The sequence below is a fragment of the Papilio polytes genome, unplaced genomic scaffold (genome assembly GCF_000836215.1).
Source record: "Papilio polytes unplaced genomic scaffold, Ppol_1.0 DF823835.1, whole genome shotgun sequence".
Lineage (NCBI taxonomy): Eukaryota > Metazoa > Arthropoda > Insecta > Lepidoptera > Papilionidae > Papilio > Papilio polytes.
The window spans coordinates 1339863-1342558 of record NW_013525369.1 but is presented as its reverse complement, the minus strand read 5'-3'; positions in this window follow the sequence as shown (position 1 = coordinate 1342558).

Here is a 2696-nt window from a genome sequence, read left to right as displayed (position 1 = left end):
AGTCTGAAATATATCAAAATACATCAAAGTTGTATGAGCAGAATGCACCGAGAAAACTTCGCTTCCAGTTTGATTACCATTAATAAGTTAGAGGAATAGTTAAGCAACAGTTAAGCTAGCAGTTATTATCTATAGTTAAAGTTCAGCGCTAGCTTTCGCCTGTGAGTCCGTCTGCGTGGAATTAAATATAAAAAAACTAAGTAGCCTATGTGTTCTTCCAGACTAACCTCTACGTCTATACCAAATTTCATCGAAATCTGTTCAGCCGTTTAGGCTACAAACTCTAACATACATCCATCCATCTAAACTTTCCCATTTATAATATTACTATTTTATCAATTTGACCTAATTTTTAGTATCTTAGTAAAGGTAATTTAGGAAAAATAGTGAGTTTTCTTGTTGTTCTCACACAAAAATATCAATTCATCTTCTATCTAAGGATGTTTGTTCCCTAGACGTTTTTAAACTAATAAAATAAATTGTAATGAATCTTTAGTCGACTAATTTAAGATTATTAATGCTTTTAATGAAAGTTATTGGTTTAATTATCTGTTTTAACATTGCGGATAAAAAAAGTTTTGTTGTTATTTCTGTCTTTAAATATTAGAAGTTAAAAAATACTATTTCAAACTCTATTAAGTGAAAATTACATTTTCATAGTTGCCAAACAGTTTGTCATTTTACTCGATTTATTCTCTCGAACGATTTGACGTCGAGTAAATTTGAAAAGCGGAAAATTAATATTTACACAATTTTGTAGATATTGTGAAAAGCTTTCGAACACAGCGATAAAAAGCTCTTACAAATTCTATTCCAAATAGACTGTAATTATAGGGTGTTTTAATTGATTTTTTTTATTTATTATAATAATAATGTTTAAATTACGTTCATGACGTATAAGGGTGAGCAGAGATTACATTTTTTAAATAATTTATTTAGACATGTGGAACAGTTACATACATTTCAATAACTAGAATACTCTTAACATTGTTTAAATGTGTTCGTTTTATTTACTTATATTATTTTTAAATAACTTAGATGAATATAAGCTTTACTTTACTAAGTTTCCTAAGTACCTTCTCTAGTTTTTATCAGACTCCAAAAAGGTAAAGGTTTCGTCGACAATAAAAATTCATTTAAAAGTCTGTTATATGTATATACGTGCGTGAAAGATCGGAGTGACGACCGAGATGACGGAAGATAGATCGATATGCGGAAACCTTAAAGAAATAATTATTTAAAAAGCTCTGAAATTAATTATTGAATTCATATTTATGATAATAGATAAATATCAATTTTTTTTTTTATATGGCATAACATATTTGAACAAACATCGTGTTATGTAGTTAAGTAAACACATCTCTACTAATAACTTGGCTAACAGTTGCATTCAACAAAGTTACGACCGCCTTCTCGCCGCGTGATTAATAGTTCTAAGATGTCGACGAAGTCATCTTCGATACGTTATTGGATGTATATCACACCGTCGTGTAACCACAAACATTTGCCTTTAAATAAAAATTTGTTGAAGAAATATTATAAGTTTTAAGACTATTAGATTAATGCGCTTTAAAAAAATTATCAATAACGTTTGGTAAAGCGTATTTTAATAATCCTGTTCTGATTAATATTATTGAAGAAAATTATGTGAATTGAGCCGTAATGCCAGCATTTTTCGTAAAAAACAACTAAGATTTCGTTATGTCTAGATAAGTTTCAAAATATAATTTACCAATAGGTTAAAATTTCACATTTTTCGAATGATTTTATTGCATTATAAATTGTTGGAAATTAACACCAATTAAAACTTTTAGGTTGATAAAAATAATGTTTTATTTTTTATTTACTATATTTATTAAAAAGTGAATATTATAATCGTTCTCCCTTTTCTAGTAAATAAAAATATTTCAACCATACATATGTGAACGGTGTGATTGAGGTCAACTTCCATATTACTTGGGAACTGTAGACTTGTTACAGCGAGAATTTCTCTGCATTTCATCACTGGAGCTCCGATAGTTTGACTTGTACTCAACAACCGACTATTTGATTGAATCAAATGTACCACGACCGTAACCGTCGGTTTACACTGCAACAAAACATTATAAAAATATGTTCTCGTCCTTTTCATTCTCTATAATAACATGGAGATAACAGTATTGTTTTGTACAAGAATATTGGCAATGAAAACTTACATTACCCACGTTTTGAAAAACAACATCGAAATGTACACAGTAAAAATAATTCCAAGAATAACTTCATATATCATTGAATTGATGAAAAATATATTGTAAAACAAAAGAATAGCTTATTTAAAAACGTCGGGTACTTTTAGAAAATAATACTAACAGAGGGTACTTTTATAAATATCATCAAAGAAACAAAACACGGACCCAATCAGATTTAAAAGCGTCGGCAGTCAATAAGGCGAGCAAATAACATTTCTTATTGTCATTCTCGTTGCGATCGAAGGCTCCCCCTCCCCACCCCTTGCCATTTTCTCCCTACAATTTACTTGTCTTGGAATAATGCTATCTCAGCGTCCTTTCAATAGAATACAGAGAAAAGAATAACTTATCCCTCATTAATGTATCAATATTTAAGTATTGTTATCTTGGTACTATGTCATCAGTCGCAGATAAATTGAATTAAGTAAATACTAGAACGAAATAAATAAAAACAAGAGAGAGAGAGAG